The sequence below is a fragment of the Strongylocentrotus purpuratus genome, unplaced genomic scaffold (genome assembly GCF_000002235.5).
Source record: "Strongylocentrotus purpuratus isolate Spur 01 unplaced genomic scaffold, Spur_5.0 spur5_scaffold_12, whole genome shotgun sequence".
In the NCBI taxonomy this organism is placed as follows: Eukaryota; Metazoa; Echinodermata; class Echinoidea; order Camarodonta; family Strongylocentrotidae; genus Strongylocentrotus; species Strongylocentrotus purpuratus.
The window spans coordinates 6,039,456-6,060,408 of record NW_022145597.1 but is presented as its reverse complement, the minus strand read 5'-3'; the positions used below and the strand labels follow the sequence as shown (position 1 = coordinate 6,060,408).

The 20,953-nt window shown below is 37.3% G+C and overlaps 1 protein-coding gene across 4 annotated transcripts in view; it reads left to right on the top strand.

The window, feature by feature from the left end:
* The first annotated feature begins 4,889 nt into the window (after positions 1 to 4,889).
* LOC575507 (glycerophosphodiester phosphodiesterase domain-containing protein 5) overlaps positions 4,890 to 20,953 on the top strand; it is a 59,426-nt gene continuing 43,362 nt past the window's right edge. The window contains exons 1-2 of one of the 4 annotated variants that reach the window (XM_030981687.1): positions 4,890 to 5,072; positions 17,959 to 18,046. The gene's annotated coding sequence lies outside the window, so the exon portion shown is untranslated. Of the gene's footprint in view, positions 5,073 to 17,790; positions 18,047 to 20,953 lie in introns of those variants that run through there. The other 3 variants (XM_030981684.1, XM_030981686.1, XM_030981685.1) reach the window with 3 other exon arrangements.

The following is a 20,953-nucleotide window of genomic DNA, read 5'->3' as shown; positions in this document are numbered from 1 at the left end:
AGTATTTTCTGGGATTCCGTTGTTTTCAGAGGCTCATCATTGAGACGCAAACAAGGAGTGTTGATGTTACGTTTCGTGAAGTTGACAGACATGGCATTGCTCTTGGTGGTATTGAATTTCATGTCATTGTCTTTACTCCAATTTTCTAATTCGTTAAGATGGTCCTGTAGTTTCGGTGGTGCCGATGTCGTGCGAATCTCGAGAAGGCTTAGGTCGTCAACATATTTCCAATGATGCTCGATATCATGTGCGGCATCATTCACCAGAGCTAGGAACATCAACGGGCCTAGTTTTGTTCCCTGCGGAACTCCGCACGTTAAATGCCTTTCCTCGGAGATACAAGAGCCAACTCTAACAGCCTGGGTGCGATCAGTTAAGAAGCTGGTCGCGGTCTGAAGAACTGCTTCATTGACACCATACGTGAAGAGTTTGCGAATCACTATATTGTGGTTGACACGATCGAAGGCTTTAGAAAAATCTATCGTGCAAAGGGACGCACAGTAGCCAGGCCTATCTAATCCCTTGAGGATTGTATCCACTAAGCTCACCAAGTAGTGGGTTGTTGAACTGCCTTTAATGTTGCCAAACTGACGATTGTCAAGATGGGGTGTGAGGTCTCTCATCAGATACAGTGAAATGAAACCTTCAAACACTCGTGAAAATATCGGAGTTATCGATATGGGTCTCAAGTCGGAACAGCTTCTAACTGGGTAGGTTTTAGGTACCGGTGTTACAACGGAACATTTCCAACGCGATGGGAAAGAACCCGACTTTAGAATGGAATTGAAGATGGCAGATAACGGAGCAGAGATCTCTAGGGCGAATTCTCTGATCAGTCGAACAGGAGTATCTTCAGGATGGATAGCTTTAGATGGATTTAGCTTCTTCAGCGCTTGAAAGACCCTGAAGCGTTGAATGTCGGGTGGTGGTCTTCTGGCAGGTAGGTAGGCCGGGCTAGTCGTGGTATCAAGGGCAGGTAGTTCAGAGCATATACCTGCAAAGAAGTCGTTGATATGATTTGCCTGCTGAGAATGGCTCATGCCGAAGTCATCTGGAAAACTGTAGGAAGTACGTTTACTCAAACCAGCAAGAGAGCGTATTTGACGGTGCCAGGAGCCAGGATTTGAATTCTTCATCGCTGCGATCTTTGAGCGATAAAACGTAGACTTCAGTTTCACAATTGCGCGCTGAATCTGATTGCGAATACTCCTAAAAGAAACCAAGTCACCCCTTTCAAAGGCTCGTTGTCTCTTCTGGATGTCAGTTTTTATCTTGTCATTGATCCATTGTTTGTCATTCGCAGAACGCTTACGAACAACAAGAGGGAAATGTTGACGATATGCCTGATCTAGAACATTCTGAAGAGATCGGACCATATCGTCGGATGACTCCATATCATTCAGGTAGCTGAAGTCATAAGAAGTGATCCAACGACCAAAGGATCTGATGCCTGAGTCGCGCATGGGACGATAGCTAAATCTGGTCGTAAGTGTAGGACGAGAAATCTCTGGAAACAACAAAACTGTAGAGTGATCTGAACGTCCGATGGGGGCCGTTATCCGAGGTTCCTTGTAAAAATCTCCCCTGTCAGTGAAGATCATATCAAGTATCCGGTTTTGTCTAGTAGGCTGCTTGACAAGTTGATCGACATTGAGATGTCGCACAAACGGGGTTGTATCTAGATCATTGAAATCACCAAGGATCACAATCGCAGCATCAGAGAAAGAGTTACGAATATAGTCGCTCATATATATGACGTGGTCGATGATCTCTTCCTTCATAGGTGTGTTAGGTGGTGCATAAACAACACAAATGAAGAGGTTTACAGAGTTCCGGACGTAACTGCGAAGACTTGCTTTAGCCCAGAGGATTTCAAGGTGTTTGAGTGTAAGCTCTGCTCCAAAAGGTGTTGCATGGAGATCATTTCTAGCATACAGAGCTACACCTCCACCACGTTTATCAGCTCGGTCCTTGTGAAGAAGGTTGTATCCTTTCATTTCGTTGGCTTCCGCAGGGTTACTATCCGAAAACCATGTCTCAGTCACGGCTACTAAGTCAGCTTGATTGACCTGCACCGTTGCATAAAGTTCATCAAGTTTATTATTCATCGATCTAATGTTTGTTAGGAGGATCGATGGAAAGTGATCTTTGTATCTATCACTTCGAACCAACTGGATAACATTGGCTTTCCTTGAAGGAATTAGAAGATGTTTTCGCCTTGGTATTGTTTTAACGACAGTAATGTGTCTTCTCATGTGCGAACCGCCTCTCCTACCCCTCATGCGGCGGTGTTGATCATTACGTGCTATTCCTAATCGATCGATGTTTATCAACACTTCTTGGGGTAATTGAACTCTAGGCGTAGACACATTATTACGTAATAACATCAATTCACTTGCACTGTAGCGTATCTCTTTGTGTTCTGTGGGCATTGTTGTTGTCAACACAAAAGATACTAGAAGTAGTCCACAAACTATGGCTAGAGATCCAGCTCGGCGTACGTAGTACGTGTACTTGGTATAGGCGTTCATATATGAACGCCGGTGCATGATGAACAAGAAAGTTGAAAACAGTCAGAACACTCAGCAAAACAAAACATAAAACTACTCACAATGATCACTGACGACAATACAACAGGACATACACGTTGGTTCACTGAAAATCCAAAATGTTGTTATAAATATCAACAAAAGTGTATGTTTAAGAGGAGCAGACAAAAAAGTATGGGCCAGCAGCATGACAGCGCCCTCTGGGTTTTTTATAGATTACTGTGATATTCTAGTATAGTTACTCCACAGGGCAAACAGAAGGTGAACAATTTCGTCTGCCAAAATTTAGAACGACACATGGTCGATTTTAATTGTCTCTTGTGATTAGTTACTTGATTATCTATAATGTCAGATTCTGTTACAACACATTTTGTTGAACAAATCATGAATAAAAAATCCATGCAAATAGTCTGTATTTGTACAAAAATTATATTTCGTATTATCAGTTTTTATATTGTAAGACATTGTTAAAGTTATATATTTTTATAGTATTGATTGCAATAGTAAATTAATTTCTACGTTTTTCTTTTTGTTTTGTTTTCTGAAGGTTACTTGTACAAAATACATTGTTTAGCTGTAAGGCTTTAGGGTCGCCTAGCACACATATGCTATTATCTGCCCATTTTACCAACCAATATTTTCTCTTCTTGTACATATAAATATCGTTGTAAGAAATGAATAGTACTTATTTTCTGTTCGTAAATAAATTAAATCAATACAAAAATCTAATGAAAAAAAAAATAAACATTGACAGCATTGTAAACAGAAAAGTGATTTACATGTACATGGAAATTATTAACATCAACTCAAATCACATCAAATTAAATGAATTCAACATTTGAAAGTATCTAAAAGGAATCACAGGTGTTAAATTGAATATTTTGTTTAAGATAATGAAAACAATGAGCTCCTGTTGCATGCAAAGCCAGCGATTTTATTCCTTGGGGGGAGGGGGAGGGGGGGGGGCAACAGCCGGAAAACGATTCAAGACGTTTTGATAGCATTCTTTGAATGCATTCTTTGCATTTAATTAAACTAACACACCTTGACAAATAGCGGGGAATAAAGGGGATCCCTCATAAAAACTGAACATTATTACGTTTTGCATGAGATCCTTCTCATTCAAACGTTTATTACAAAGGGGTTCGTCCTTTATGTTTCCTTTATTCGACGTTTATTCTTCTTCATACTTATCAAACTGTTTGTGTATACTTTATGTACATAACTTGTATGTATATCATGATTATATTCGTTATAGATAGGTATGATAGGCGCTTCTTTGTTATAAGTTTATTAATTTTGTGTGAAAGCAGAAAAATAAGAAACTCATGATTGCAAACGTTTGAATAAATCGGTCAAATAATAACGCAGTTATAAGTGTTTGAAAAATGATATTTCTAAATCTATATGCGAATCTCTAATTGGCAATTGGGTCAATGGATTGTGATGTATTCGTAGACAATTCTTTCGTTTGTTGTGTACAAAAATATCAGTATTTTCATTTGTTGTCCTTAGTGCCTTCTTCCATGGGGCACTCCTACATACAATGTATTATGGATAGCATATTATGTTATATATTTTATGTGATATGTGTTTTTATTTATGTTTGAAATAAATTGAATTGAATTAAATTGAATATATTGTGAGTATCTCAGTTTGAAATGAAATTACATATTTGCACACCAATGACGTCAGAATACCAGTCATTAAAAAAGGGCATTGACTGGAACGCGGTCCTATACAGAGTGAGTCAGAAAAAATGTCCCACTTTTTAAAAGTTGTAATGTTTGAAGTATGAATATTTAATCATGGGTTTCATGATATGTCTTGATAGAGTTATCCTCCTAGTACATTTAGGTACCATTTTTCATTTGAATCTCTGCATGCATGACTGAACATCAGACACTTTTTACAAGACTGCCAGATCTCACTAGCGCCAAGCTACTGGGTGAGGAATAAAACAGTGCATTGAACAAAGACAGTCAGACAGACAGACGCACACACACACGCACATGCACACCCACATGCATGTGTGTGTGAGAGAGAGATAGAGTTTCAGAGAGAGAGTTACAGAGAGAGAAAGGGATGTAGTGAGAGAGAGAAAGAGAGAGAGAGAAAGAGAGAGAAAGAGAGACAGTGATAGAGAGAGAGAGAGAGAGAGAGAGAGAGAGAGAGAGAGATGGGAAGGGGAGAGAGAGAGAGGGGAGGGGCATCAATTCGTCCATCTTGATCATCGAACTCAACAAAATTACCCTACAGACGGAGTATGGCGCCATCAGCGTTGGTAAGCTGCGAAGCGCTATGCATCGATGGCTCATAGCTTTACAAAAATAGAACGAAAACCAGAATTCGTCTGTTCGAGGATTAGAGACCCCTTGCCAAGTTCGCAAATTACTCTGTCCGTTCTTCTTTAGAGGCAAAGAAGGTCTAGTCCCTCAATAACAGACAACAAGATACAACTCAGAGGAGTACTTCTGATTTCTAGTACAGACAGCAGGCCAGTCTTACAGGAGATCGAGACAGGTAAGTGTACTATTAAAACGTGTGTTTCTGCACTTTGTTTGCTCTCTTGTTAATATTATTTACTCTTCTAGATCTAGCTACAATAATCAACGTTCTACTGTAAACAGTAAGATAACATTATACACGCAAGACCGGTTTATGATCGTGTAATGTACCGTTCGTGCACGGGTGAATGGTACCAAAAGAAATGTGAGATTTGTGAGCGTATTATAGCAGCTTATATCGATTATCTCGCTCGTTGAAGCATGTGTATTTTGCCTGGACTATTGTACTATTGCTATCGTCTTCCTTACATTAGAACGTACATTATGTAGGACTGATGTGCACATAGACAAATCTTATGCACAAGCAAGTCAGAAACATAGGTTGAGATATACTCATTGGCGTATTATAAGCACATTGCATTCTGCCAAGGGGGGGGGGGGGGGGAGGGAGGGGCGGTTGTCATCCATTGCCTATATTATTATTGTCTTTGCAGTCCCTAAAAAGTGCGAGATAGCGAAGACAGCGAGCAAAAATAATCAATAACTCGTAACAGAGACGATAATCTCACAGTTAAAATTATGATATATCAGATTAATGGATCACATCGCTGCCTGAATAATGGTGCTGGTGCCCGTTTATTATTAACCTCTAAGATTTTTCGCTGTCTGGTGGTGGTGGGGGTGGGGGAGGCTGTATTTCACCAAGACTCCCTCCCCCTCCCACCTTGTATGGTAATTAATACTGCAATTTCTCGTAAAAAAAAATACTCAAAGAAGCAGGTTTGGTATCATAAGGCCCGGTATAGTTGCGGGTATTTTAGTACAAAAATAGAACTGTAGTATAGAATATTGAAATAGTAAATTAAGTGTCATCAGTAGAATAGTAGAGCAGCGGCATATTAGAACAGTAGATATATTTTTAAAGTTATTTCATTGTTCATTCAATATGCACAAGAAATAATATCAGAATGACAACATACACTGTATACATAATTTGTCATAAAATTTTAAACAAGATATTGGAGTTACATTACTTTAACATAAATGAAATATATAATAACAAATCGAATCTAATAACAAATAGTACAATAAACACGCTCGTTTGTATTCCCGAAAAATCAACTCAAGGGCGATTTCAATCGTATTGTATGTCCAATAGAAAAAAAATGTTTGGAATACGTCATTGTCATGTTCACACATTCCGATAGGTGACGCACAATACTAAAGAATGGTTGATTTTTCAAAAGTATATGTAGTATGCTACCGAGTTGCTATCGTCTTAATATTAGAATAGTCGAATAGTTTAGACGATGAGTAGAATAGTATAATAGTAGATTAAAACGGTGCAATAGTAAAGTAGTAGAAGAGTGTAATACATGTAGTAGAGTAGTTACATTGTGCGTACACGTTTCATAGAGCTATCAAATTCCACGTTGTTATTGGTGCCACCTGTCAGGAAGGTTCAAGGCGTGCAACCGCAGGTGGGTAAAAAAATGGAATACAAAAATCATGATACATGCTCGGTTGAGTTCGGGGCCCTGTTGCATTAAACTTGTTATCAATAACAAATGCTAAATTTCTATGACAAATTTGCTCTCAGCCAATCAAATGCCACGATTTCAGTAGCTTATAACAGACATTGTAACTTATCATTGATAACAAGTTTTATGAAACAGGGTCCAGATGAATGAATGACGAAAACAAGGCCATTAACTTCAAATATACATGTTCATTATTGTACGGCCTATATCAATATGTGTCAGAGAAAGATATAGAAGCTTGTGCATGATTTAATTTGAACAAAGCTGTAGGAAAGCGACGTTAAACAGAATGATGTTTATATTGATGGTTATTTGTATGTAATATTCTGTCAGTCTGCCTGTCTCTCTCTCTGCCTTTCTCTCTCTCTCTCTCTCTCTCTATCTCTATCTCTCTTTCCCTCTCTCTCTATCTCTCTCTCTCTCTCTCTATCTCTCTCTCTCTCTCTCTATCTCTATCTCTCTCTCTCTCTCTCTCTCTCTCTCTGCCTCTCTGGCTTACTAATATTGCTGCTATCGTCATGATTGTTTACTATCAAAGGCAAATTACATCACGTACGTTGGTAGTATACCAAGATTCAAAGTTCATTTTCGTTTTCAGAATTCCCCTACAATAGACCGTATGGCTCAATACACTCTATTCCCAGACGATGAAATTCATAAGTAAACTGTGTGTCTGTCTTCCAATCGAGACTGCATGTGTATCAAGTACTCGAATCTGGTTCAATAAAATTATCGAACTTAATATTGTGTCAATCGCGGTGTACGTTTTAGTCTCGTGTCACTAGAATCCACTTAACTTACCTATATTATCATAGGGTTGTCATAAAATTGTCAACCCTTCCTGATGTATTTACGTCTGTCTGGCCGTCTGTCTCTTTGTCTGGCAATCTCTGGTTGATGTATTTAAATATATACAGAATGAAAGCATAGCCTCCTAGGAACTTCTCAGTAATAGAGTATGCGTTGAAAATACCAAATGATCACAACGAAGGGAATTTTCGAAAATATTCTTGGTAATACTGCCATTTTATACCACCCTCGATTCGCAACTGTTATTATTATTACACTTACATATTGTATCTAGACGAGTTTCGTTTGATATTAGTCAGTGTCTCGATTTTCAATAAACGTCTACTTTAGTCCGAGGTCAGTTTCTGAATAGTACCAGCGATAAAATAGCTAGGCCTATGATATTTTTAACATAGCTAACGATATATTTTAACAATGTGTAATTTAATGAGTATTTACTTCTGCTAAAACGTTGGTAGAGGGTGGGATACATGTACTGCAATCTTTGTGTAGTTGACGTTCGGCCGCGATAATTGACTGCAGCTACAAATATGTAGTCATGCTAACAACACAAAATGATGCATAATAATTTGCATTAGATTAATGTATCCCTTTATTATTTGTGTTTACTATTACTACTCGATTATACCCAAGATTTGTGAATAATATAAGCTTGGTCGAGACCAGTTAACCGTGAAGGTTGTATCAGTGCAAATCAACATGCGTGGGAGACTCAAAGAAAAACTATAAAACCCAAGCTGAATCAGAAAATACTGTTTTGTTCGGAATCTATTCAAGTGATTTCAAGCGCACTATTTGCTTGCATCGAAGATTGAAAGAAAGTGCATTGACCCCTGAAGCAAACAATAATATATTCTCTGGATTAAAACCAGTTTTCTTCTACGAGAACACTATAGGAACGCTTCGCATAGGGCTCTCAATGTGGTTGAATGTACCTTGGTGAAATTAGGATAGCGAGAGACCATTTTGTCATCTATATCTAATTTCACCTACTGATAGCGTTGGAGATAATTTGAAAATTCATTTTGGGGTTATGCCGTCAAGATACAAAGAGATTCTTTAAAAACAAACCAAGCCTAATAAAGTTAATAAAATAATACTTATAATGATCTCGGATGAATATGCAAACATGAAAGAAAAACATTGTTGTGAAGCTACACATGTACTTTGAATGTCAACAAGTATCGAGAAAGATGTCGAAGATACTAAAAACTGTTTTAACTTATGAAATGTTTGTTGAAAATGAAGTCAAAATGTGAATGGGTGCACGATTATCAAAATGGAATGGGTAGTTTTTATTTTTAAAGGGTCATTCTTGTCGAATTGTGAATGGAATTATATTACTTCTCATTGTAAACATTTATTTCTCTTGGTAATCCTTATCCCTTTTCTTTCAAACTTTCAACATGTTCAGCTAATCGAAATCAATCAACAAATTGAGAATGTGACTTTATGACTATGTATTTCGGAATGATGCAATATTTAATCGTCTTAAGGCGTTATTAAATGACAAGGATGCTCTCCTATAACACCTAATGTTGTTTACAACCGAATAAAAAGTAATGTATGAAACTCCTTATGTTCATGAGAAGATAAGGACGACTAAAGATATAACTCTTCAATTCCGTAAAACAGCTTATACAGTTTCACATGTTACACACAATAGCCGGTATTAATCAGGCGAGTAGAAAGTAATTAAACATTATTGTATAAACAGGAAAAATTGCACATTTATTTTGCTCTTTATAGATCGGAGTCTGTTGTTTGTCTTGATAATAATCTAAGCAATGCAATAAGAGCAACAATCTTTTTTAATTGGAGTTTCGATTTCTATCATACAATTTTTATTGTGTAAATAAACTGAACTACATTATTATACAGAAATGGAGGAGGCGTTTAGAGGAGAAAGAAAACTAAAGAAATAGAGGGAAAAGAGAACACACATAATACAGAGAGAGATGGGGTGGCGGGGGTAGAGATAATGAAAGATAGAGAGAGAGAGAGAGAGAGAGAGAGAGAGAGAGAGAGAGAGAGAGAGAGAGAGAAGGAAAGAGAGGGGGTGGAGAGAGAGAGAGTGGAGATGAAGAGAGAGAGAGAGAGAGAGAGAGAGAGAGAGAGAGAGAGGGATGCATGCAAAACAGGAAATTGGCCTTAAATTATTTCAGAAATGTATTATCAAAATAAAGATGCACGTGGCTTAGTATAAGAACAGTGGAAAAATCTTCAGCAAGACCTAACAGAAATGAGGTGTTAGATAATTATGTTTTAATGCGGAGAGGTCTGTTGAATAAAGAACTGTGTTTGGAAGCAATCTGAACAAGAAATGATAATAAAGATAATAGATACAAAGTAATAGGCGTTATGTAAATTTCAACCAATCAGAATTGAGTTCTTAAGACATGTGTTTATTTTCATTATTATTATTATCATTTTAAGTTCCTTTAGAGGCAGAAGTGCTGTGAATGATCAGGGCAACCTAACTAGACTGTTGCTCATAAAGTTTGAATAGCTTTGACCTCTTTTCATGAAGTGGTTGTGAAAATATGATTTATTCTTGATTGATAAGGGTATAACAGTCTTCTCAGGACTATGTTTATCAATCTAAAGAGTCATAGAGATTGATCAATACACTTTTGATAATATATTAACTTGTATTCATCAAGAATAAACTACCTTGTCACAGTCATATCATGACAGTAGGTAGGAAAAGATTATTCCAAATTTGTGGACAATAGTGTATCTATGATTTTGTGCGTGGAAAGGTTAGAAAGTTTTAATTGTGGTTAAAATGGAGCCAGTCTTCTAAATCTGAGACGGAATCTTGACAGACAGTCTTTTCCAGTCGTAAAAAATAGAAGTACTATCAACATGAGCAGCGGCGTATTTGGGGAGTATCCGGGAGGAAACAAGGAACGTAAACAAAAATGAGATTCTTCTGAAGGAATGGGTGCCAAGGAGCGGCGAGGGAGCGAGACCGCCGAGCTTGCCATAGAAATGGGAACATTTAAAGCATTTGTAAAACCCAACTCTTATGAACGTTAACTTGAACATGATCGATAAAACTTTTAATTAATAGATTGAAGATCAATTTTAATACCCAATTGAACGTAATATGTCATTGTAATGTTTGTGAATTCCAAAGAAGTTATTGACAAGGACATTATACACTGCCTGTAATACTGTTTCGAGAGTCTTCGTGATTATGTCCTTTTTTGTTGGCGCATGATATATTAAAGAAGGACCATAATTTTTCCCACGTTCACCCTATCTATTTCTATCTTCTTCTTTTTGTTGCACCCCCTTTAAATGCCATCCCGGGCACTTGCCCCCCTCCCCCCCCCCCCCTGCCCCGTGTGAATATGCCCCTGAGAACCCCGGTACGATAGGACTTCCGACTGTCAGGCTTGTCATAGATAAGAAGACGAGTCATACCATGACGTCATCAGACCTCGGAAGTTTGAAATGAGATGAGTTAGGTTGACATGGCTTGTCTGCTTGTATGATACGTTGGGAATGTCCATGCACATACGACATGTTAACTGGCATGATCAATACGAGTTACATTGCTATCATGCTGTCAGGTCATTACATGGAAATGGAGAAAGGGAGGTGGCAAGAGAGAGGGTCAGAGAGAGAAGAGAGAGAGAGAAGGGGGGAGTGAGAAAGAGAGAGAGACAGCTATACAGATATTTGGGGGAAACTGAGGCAGATAGACATAATGAGAGCATGAGAGAAAGAAAGAAAGAGGGGGAAAGGGACAGGTCACTATTTTTTAGATCGAGAAGGGAAGACAGGGGATAAAAGAAGAAGAGAAGGAGAGAAGAGAGAGAGAGAGATATATATATATATATATATATATATAGAGAGAGAGAGAGAGAGAGAGAGAGAGAGAGAGAGAGAGAGAGAGAGATTGGGAGAGGAAGGGACGGAGATGAGAAGAAAAAGAAGAATGATGAGAAGTATGAAGATGAAAAGAATAAGATAAAGGCGTTAAAGAAAAGAATGACAGAGCTAAGAGAGAAAAGAGAGAAGGAACAAAGAGGGGAGGATGGGAGAAAATAGAGATAGAAAGAGAGAGAGAGAGAGAGAGAGAGAGAGAGAGAGAGAGAGAGAGAGTAAAATGAAAGACAAAGGAGAGAGGTAACGAGAGAGAAGGAGAGGCAGGGGTCATTTGCATTATGTGATGCTCTTGATAAACACCTATGCTTTAAATAATAATGATCCCTAATTTTAGTTTATGCTAATTTTGGTTCATAGCCTACAAAAAATACCCGAAACCTACTTTGACTTTCTGTTATTGTTACTTCTTGCGGGACAATGCCATCTTTCCGTCATGATTTTGTTCCCCGTTCACCTTTGTCCCCATTTTGAATAATTATTCGCCCTATTTGACTTTCCGCTTCCACTTCCGAATCGGATTAATTTTCATAACATTGAGGTGACAAGTACGACATAACAATTGACATATGTCATGAGGTGAACGTTGTCTCATTGTTCGAATCACATACTTTGCGTTGTAGTACTTAGAAATTTAACATTTTCGGTGATTGTTTGGTCTGTTTAAAATGACGTCGAATTTCTCTCATCTTTATTGTAACAGTACAGACCATTTATAATTCTTCTTTTGCAAATGATATTATAGTATATTATCCTATATTGTTGGGGTCGGAGGGGATCGATGAAATGTTGAATTGATGATGAAGAAAGAAAAAATGAAATTGATTGACCCCTCCCCCCCCCCCCCCCTCCTCAGGAAACGGAGAGTTTAAAATTCAAAAAAAAAATCTAAACTTTTCGAGATGGGATAAACCGAACAAGGTTCAAATCCTTCAGATTGGTTTACCAAGCAAAAGATAATGAACGGCAAATCACTGACAATTATCCCGATTTGAGGTTAGTTTTTTGTATTACATACACAAAAACTAACAGGTGCTAACAATAAGGCCCCTTTTACACGTACGAAGAAGTCCACTTCCTAAAGTTGTCCCGTGTGAAAATGCTGGAAACAGCTGTTATGCCGAGATGGGGTCGAGGTTTATCTTGCCTGTTCGACATCGGAACGGATATCGAGTAGGTCAATGCTGTCGTGTACGCTTATCATCACATTAGGCGACGACAAATACCTGGAGGTTGTCAAAAGCATTTTGTCGATGCTGCGGTGATGTTGATGTTCCCCAAAGTATCACCTTTTTTTTTTAGCTTGCAGAACCAACTTTCCAAACATTTTTTTCCATGATGCTTAGTCGGAATTGTCGTCCAATTGTTTAAATTTTTAGGCTGACGAGGTTTTCGAACCAACTTTTCACTCTATTTTTGCTCTCTCTCTCTCTCTCTCGCTCCCTCTCTCTCCCTCTCCCCCTCTCTCTCTCTCCCTCTCCCTCTCTCTCTCTCTCTCTCTCCTCTCTCTCTCTCTCTATCTCTATCTCACACCCCCTCCTCCTCCCTCCCTCCCTCCCTCACTCCCCTTCTCTCCCTGTCTCTCCATGTTGTAATGTCTGTGATGCTGCCTAAAATAGCATTTTCTTTAGGATGTTGAGGTACTGGAGCCAAGTTTTCACTCTATTTTGTCGATGATAATGAGGCCGGTCTTGCCGCCAAAAATAACATCAGTAGCGGTTCTATGTTGTTGTTGTGTTTTTTTTTTGGGGGGGGGGAGGGGGGGGGGGGGCTGAGGGGTGGAGATCAAGGCCCCAACATTTTTCCCGTGGCACGTAATGAAAGAACCTCAAGGCCCCCAGAAGCCCCAAATCCCCCAAATGTTATACTAGAACCCGTCCTACCCCTTGTACTATGTACAATGCAATCCCATGTACTTTATTTATTTTGTTGGAATGGAAATAAACGAAATAAAAAAAATAAAAAAAATAACATATTCTTCGAAGGTACTATGTCCCATTTGCAGGCCAAACAAAATAAGACAAAAAATAAAGGGGCCACTGGCGAAATGGGGGAGGGGCACTTGTCTAACTCGATCCTCGATGAATAACATTTGAATTAAAAAGATTATTGATCAGAGAGAGGCTTAAAGCAGTGGGCATTATCGTTTATCATTTTCTTATTTTGTCCTTTCCCCCTCTCCATTCCAGTTTTTCTCTATTTCTCTCCGTTCCTCCTCTCCCCCTTCCCCCTGTCCCCCTTCCTCCTTTTCCTCATTCGAATGGGGTGGGGGCGCACGTGTCTTCATGCTCCTTAACTACGCCTCTGGTCCTGAAGGTTTCCCCCATGGACCATGTACTTTTTTCACGAGCGCGGCAAACTTGATTTTAAGGATAAGTTTTGGAGAATTCATTCTTTATTTTTTGATTACGATTACATGATCCCATATGTTGATAAAGGTTATTTTGAAATCAAGATGATGATATGTTTCATATCATATCATGATTTGATATCGAAAGGGATTGGCTAGTTATCTTGTCGCCATCAAATGTGACTTTCCGACATTGCTGTAAGATTGTGATCAGTAGAAACTAACCTTTCCAAAGACGTAAAGTACATGTATGTACGACCTAGTACAGCAGACTCTTATATCCTTGTCTCCCGCCCGCTTCCAGTTTGCATTACCTTCTTTTGAACAACAAAAAGAAAGAAAAATAAAGGACAAATAAAAAATACATTAATAGATTTAAAGAAAAAAAAAATAAACAAAAAATATTTAAGTATAAAAAACAGAGAAGATTAATTTTTCTTATTTTACTTCTACTTATATTTGAATCTCGCAAGGTTTGAGAAGCCGAACCCTGACTAATATGAAAGAATTAACTGTACAAGACATCTTGTATTAAAACATGTGAAAATATGAAATAGATCGGAACCGGCCCGCCCTCCTCCTTTTGTTGTAGAATCCTTGAACCAGAAACTAATTATTCGTTCGCCGTAATTACGTTTTTAGTTTTCTGTGGTTTTAAATATTTTGACCATAGCATTTCTGAAAACGATAATATATTTTAATTTACTTGAATGAACTATGTACTCGCATTTTCCAGATAAGGCTTCATTTTGAGGTACAATACATTTTAATACCTCTGGGAATTAAGTATTCTAACTCGCACAGGCCTGTAATATATATCAAATTTATTTATGGAAGCCTGAATGCAATAATAACCATTTCGTACTTCGAGTAAAAAAAGGCAATACTTCCTACATTTGAGGATGACAGAGGCGGGTATATTGGCAGTGCCTATATCCTAAAAGAAATCGTTTGCACGTGTAATAATATCATTTACATCTGTCCCATGTGATTGTGAGTGATGTACTTCAGATGTCACGAAGCTTTTGGCTTAGGAATTGTTGTTATTGTGACAGATTGCAAAGAAAATGCTTGTTGTAGTCTATAAATTTTTAAAATCTAATCTGATTAATCATCGGGAAGGAAAGGAAATTTTGCTCAACATAATCTTGTAATGCTTATATATACTTCTAATGGCTTTCACATGGTTGTATCTTTTGGGGGGAAGTAGCTATTTTTTTTTTTTGGGGGGGGGGGTGGTTCATTTAAAAGTACGGTTCAAAATCATTGGAAGGAGATGCTTTGTTTTGCATGTGACTGTACACAAACTTCATCAGTAGCGCAGCGCACTCGCACCGGTAGCTTGTGTAATCTCGAAAATATGCCTCTATAGTTTGGTGTAATCCTTAAACTGTGGTGGCAAATTTGCACCCCAAGTAAATAAATTCTTGCACTTTGTGATTTTCTATAGCTCCCTAACCCACTCAAAGATTAAAAACTCATTATGCCAACGAGAGAAAATTTGCAATATTTAATTCTTCTGCAAATCTATACCACTCCCAGTGTTTTTTTTTTAGTTTGTATAGAAACGTCAGAGCTATTGTGCTTTCGAGTCAGTTGACTGGGTATATGGGGCTTTTATACGCCTCTATCACCATGACAACAACCTATGTTTGAGTGCTGGAAGTTTAGTCGGAAGTCGCATTAAATATTTAGTTATCACAGCAGTGCGTTATGTCGTTATCTTGTGTCAGTCAGAACTGATGAGATAATCTTTCGAACCTTTTAATGTCATTGTAATGATTATGACAGTCTTACCAATAGGATATAGGCCTATGTCGGATGTACGTCGATGTTGGAATAATTTATTATCTCTAAAACTTTCATTAAAGCGTCTGTGTTCTGTGATATATTGGTCATGTCTTTACGTAAATTGAAATTAATTGGTTTTTATGAAATAGAGCAAAGACATTATAAATCAACTAAACGGCAATTTCGATATTTAAATGTATTGCTTATCGAAATCGTGTTATGATTACGTGATCGGTCAAGGGTCGTGTTTGTTCATTTCCATGTCGGTTACGCACCCGGTTACTGAAATTGATTTGTAAACATCTTTGCGATCCCATCTTATCAAAACTTGATTGTTGAGTTTTAACAAGACATTTGGAACTTGCTGGATCTAGCCGGAGTAAGGAATACGAATGGAAACAGAAATTGTAGAATGTTACGTTGCATGTTCATTATAATTATTGGTCTACTCCATCGCATCAATTTTTTCAGTGTATTAAAATGAATTAATTGTACGGAAATTGCAGATTGATTGTCTTGTCATTAGCGTGAGGCCAAACATGCTTAACTGTAATTACACTTATTAATCGTGTTAGCTATATCATGCTGTGTTCAAGCAGTTTTTCGTTTCTTTGCTCCTTGAAAGCGAGCCAAAATTTCAATTATTGAAGCTTCTATTTCGATCTCCATGAAGAAAATGGTTAGATGTCATTATGAAAAAAAATTGATATTTGGTATTCACTTAAACTGTTAAAGAGATTGCCTCATTGCTTAGGAAACCCACATGAAGAAGGGGAGAGGAAGAGAGAGAAGGAGAGAGAAAGAGAGAGAAGGAGAGAGGGAGAATGAAAGCGAAAGATATGGAGGGAGAGAAAAGGGGAGAGTGAGTGATAGGGCAGTGGTCTCGTAACCGAGAGGGCCTGGGTTCGAGACCAAGTCAATGCGCTAGTGCAATTTGGTAAGGCATCAATCATCATTATCAAATTCCATCGGAGAAGAAAGACGTCGGTCCCCTTGGTTGCTTACTTGCAATAATATCATAGATGCTTTCTTAGCGAACCAATCATCAAAAAAATTAGCGCCCCTGACATCAACAAGTAGAAAATCAAATTCAAGCGGTTAAACACTTACGGGTTGAGTCGCAGAGAGCTTAAAGGAGAAGTCCACCCTGATATTAAGGTGTTTTAAATAAAAGGAGGGGAGCTCGTAAAATAAATGCCACACAGTTCCCAATTTGTGTTTGATTAATTGCACCTTCATAACTTTCTTATTTTTAATCGGATATCGCTGAAACTTTCACCGACGCGTTTCTGTCATTTTTCTGCTTCTATATAAAAACGTTTAAAAACTTGATATCAACGCGGACTTCCCCTTTGAAACACATCAGTTCATCAAAAAGGAGTTATCAGCCCAACTCTGCTTCATAACCATTGAGACAAACACTCATTTGTTAATGTCCTTGCATGCGATGCTGTGTAGTGACTTTATAAATCCAACATGTCGCAATACAGATTCCGGACTGAGAGTTTCGACTAGGCTCAGCCGAGACTTGTCTTATAATTCTTTCTAACTCTTTTTACAGCTTTCAACACGGGTGTTGAGTTAATCATAGTTTCCTCCCTATCAACTGTAACCTGTTTACATCGCCAACATCTTGCAGATGCTGCAACGGTTCATTATAACAAGTATATAGAAGAGTGTCGATAGTCTCCTGTCCAATCTTTGAAGGCGATTTTTTCGCTTTCTCCTCCTTTTTAATGAAATATCACTTGAATGTTACATTCGTCAATATATTGAATACATGGTTCAGCTATTCCTGTCTTAATCTGTAGATATATACACGATAATAAATATAGGCCTAATACATTTTACAATCATGGTCAAACGGTAAATTCTATTTACCTTGTTATTACGTGATAATTCAGCCAAGAGGTACATTATGGACATTAATTAATGTACTTTGTCGCCCCTCGCGAGGCAAAGTAATCATAGATTCACCACTGACACTTTTTGCACTCGATCTCGAAATCATGATCCTTGTATTTTTAATTTGAATAGAACGAAAACCACATAAATATTTGATTTGTTTAGCCATAGCAACCGATTGAGACGTAAATAGTCCAAGAGAGACGATGATGTCATCCTGAATCGTCACGCAACAAATACATATTTTCCTCCATAACTGAAAAAGAGAGAGAAAGGGAGAAAGAAAGAGAGAAAGAGAGAGAGAGAACCTTACACCATGCCTCAAAAACCGCGCGCTGACCGCAAGAATTAAGCGCCCACTTGAAATATTCGTGTTTGTCTTGGTGGCAGACTACGCACTTCCTTTTTAAATTTCCTCCACATTTTAGCGTTTGCGGCTATTTTCTCTCTCTCCCTCCTTACCTCCTGTCTTCTTGACTCTCTCTGAGAATCCCAAGATAGATTCTGCCCCTGTTCCTTCAGAACTTCTCAGTAGAGGCACTTCTGGACTCATACAGTGAACCGACGTTAACGTTTTCTCGCTCATATCTATTCCTTGTCTCTTACAGAACAGCGGTTTTGTTCAGGATCCCCTCATTTTTATATGGATTTTATACTTTGGATACATTGAACGTATTTTGGAGGAATACTACATTGGTAAGTGACACATTACCTTTGCTCAATTCTTTATTTTCTTTTCGTTTTTGTAACGAATGAGAACATATACATGTACTGCAAATAGGATTTAGAATTTCAATATGTTTTAATTCTGTCGCTGTCAGTAAACGTTTCATTTTACTACAAATGCCCAATTTCGATTAGCTCTTTGCGTGCCAGAAAAAATAACATTGAATGGGTTTTAAGAGTAGAATCTATGCATTAATGCCCCATTGTTACAATAAGGATTTAACATTATTTTTTCTAGAGAATTAAATTTAACAAGTCAGGAAAAGAGTTGAAGCTTCTATATTGTCAGAATTACTGATTTATATGACTAACACATACTTACGCTTCAGGGAAATGACAATCGCTTTATAGATTAAGGAAACAAAGGAAATTCTCTTCCCTCATTACCCATTATCGAAAACGGAAGTTTACAATAATCATCTTGATCAACCAATATATTCTTTCGTCATGCAGATTGGTAGAAAGCCACTTTTTTCGGGAGTAAAATTAGAGATCATTTTTTAAATATATTGAATACACAAAATATTTAGTGGAATCCACTTCGAAGTAGTGGTCTAAATTACTCTTTTAGACTGGATTCTAATTTTAGTAAGCGTTTATTTCAACCAAAAAAACAAAGCGATCCCTAATATAACTGTTTACAGAGTGTGTTTTTACTCCTGTACATTTCAAGAGTGCATAATTATTATTGTTTCATACAAACAAAACATTATTTTTTTTATAAATTTGCACTATTTCATTAAAATCATTTTTCTAGACTTCACTATGCCATATATCTTAAAACGAATCTAGAGCTTTGTCAAACAGGTTGTTATGATCACGAATTGTTTCACAGCCTTGGCATAATTGGTGAACATCCGACGTCATGTATAAACAAGCTAACTGTCAAAGGATCTAATTAATAAAGTATCACTAACAGCATGAACACTGACTGCCATAGACTTTGTACATCCCGTTTCAGCAAAGGTAGCAAATGGCAACAAATGCTTAATAAAATCACTAGCGGAAGGCACCTGCCAGCATATCTTATGATTTAGATGTACCGTATAAAATTTAATGGGACATTACGTAAAATCAAACCAATGTGTCGGGGACTTCAACATAATAAGTAATTAAAAATGGTTAAAAATTGTCTGTTTTTATGTATCCCCCCCCCCCCCCCCTCAAGACACACTCGCAAAAAAAAATACAAAATACAAAAGGGGATATTTTTCTCATTAGACAATTGAAATACCTTCACTTTACTAGTTCATAATATTTTTTTTTTACAGTTGCAGTGTCAAGCATGCACACACTGAGCTATTGAGTAAATCATTCGTAGAAACTATTACTGACAAAACTTTTCTTCTTTCCATAAAGTGGAGGGGTGCACGTAAATGTTCGTTGTTTCCTGTTTTTAACGAAATGTTCTGTATTTTTTTTCTTCTGACTAAACCATGGGATTGGTCATTCATTTGATATGGGGCGCAGAGTCTGAGTATACGGTCACTTTTCACTCGATATGAAGGCGTGGTGCCTTAAGTAAACTATATCATTTATCAACCATCGTATTAGTATTGGTGTTGCTATAAGATATATTTATCTGATTGAAGATGCACTTGTTACAAATTATCGGGCAGACTGAAAAAGTACAAGTGCGCGACTGTGATCATAAACTAGATCGTTCACATTGTCAGATTTTTTTAGGCACAAGCAAAATCATTTTGCATTCTGATGCCAACAAAGAATGGTATTGGTAATAATTACAATAGAGATGAAAACTACAACAGCTTTCACATTCTTTATAGTAATGTTACACCACCTATTAAATGATTGGGTTTAGGGTTAGAGTTTAATAGCCCTAACCCCAACCCTTACCTATGGTTACTAATAGACAGCTACTGCTATACTGCTACTGCTACCACCATCACCACTACTAATACTATTACTACTTCTACTACTACTACTACTACTACTACTACTACTACTACTACTACTACTACTACTGCTACTACTACTACTACTACAACAACAGTACTACAACTAAAGTACTACTACTACTTCTACTACTACTACTACTACTACTACTACTACTACTACTACTACTGCTGCTGCTGCTGCTGCTGCTGGTACTACTATCACTAATATCACTAAAATGAATATCATTATTATTATAATGATAAATGAATAATAGCAATCATTATGATGATGATGATGATGATGATGATGATGATGATGATGATAATGATAACACCGTTCAATATCATTCATTCATTATTTCCATCGTGGTTTATTTAAGATTTAAAAAAACAATTGTATTACTTTCAGCATTGAGGATAATGATAATAAGGATGATAATAGTAATAATGATTATTGTTATATTAATAATACAATAATAATACAAAAGAACTTCGGACGAAAAAGGGATACAGAGAGAGAGAGTTTCAGGAGAAGTATTCTATCGTATCGCCGATGTTTTAGAAGAAGCGGCAATGTGTACAGACCTGCAGGTTAGATCGTTAACACTGATATTCAATTCCATAGACTGAGTAAGGGAAACCCGATAGGTTGTGGGTGGAGATGTCATGAATCCCTTGACCATGACTGGACACTCTGTTTGTCTGATCTAATAGTGTCTTTCTGCTATGGAAATATCTAATAATCATTATAATAAAATGGAAAACGATAAAAAGTGCTGTAGAAACAAAATGTTTTTAAATTGTATTCCTACATTGTTTATAATTGATTTGTAATGTTTTGTTGGAAACATAAGTAAATTGAAATTAAATTGAAATTAGATTGAAATTAAATATAATAAATTACTTTATTGCGGAATAAATTAATCGAGAAATTCTGACGTGTATGAAGGGTCGTAGTGATAAAAATTGTAGAAGAAAG